The sequence below is a fragment of the Penaeus monodon genome, chromosome 23 (assembly GCF_015228065.2).
Source record: "Penaeus monodon isolate SGIC_2016 chromosome 23, NSTDA_Pmon_1, whole genome shotgun sequence".
Lineage (NCBI taxonomy): Eukaryota > Metazoa > Arthropoda > Malacostraca > Decapoda > Penaeidae > Penaeus > Penaeus monodon.
The window spans coordinates 44,607,174-44,607,786 of record NC_051408.1 but is presented as its reverse complement, the minus strand read 5'-3'; positions in this window follow the sequence as shown (position 1 = coordinate 44,607,786).

The following is a 613-nucleotide window of genomic DNA, read 5'->3' as shown; positions in this document are numbered from 1 at the left end:
TGCTGTCATGCTTATTATACCAAGAGAATGTTTTCAGTGATTACACTAGCGGCATTTAAATAACCTGTGGGCCTTTGTGTCGGTGTCCCAGAAGGCCACAGACATACTTGTTCTTTGCACCCTAAAAGTATCTTTATTTTCAAGTATTAAACACAATGCACGATATTCATTTTTCATTATTGCAGTAATCGCTTTCGGCATTGAGATTTCATAAATGTGTCTTATCAAGCACTTGCTAAAATCCCAGTTTTTAAATGTAAAGGACACTGCACACAAGTATTTGGATATACAGAATCGGGTCATGATCTCAACATAACTAAATCAAATTCATTATGATAAAGACAACTGTTAAACTGTTAAAGCAGTATATCACTGATGATCTTTGTAACAAAATGAAAATATAAGGAAATAAGGGCGTAAATGTGTAATGAATGAGAAGTATGAATTTCATCATTTCCATTATGAATCTACCATTAACGTGTATATACTATGTTCTGTTCACTATCAGAATGAAAAGGCTTGGCTTCGGGTTTTGATAACGAGTGGAGATAAGGACATAGTGAGGAAAGAACTCAACCCTTACATATACTTTTTCATATGTGTATAATGCATT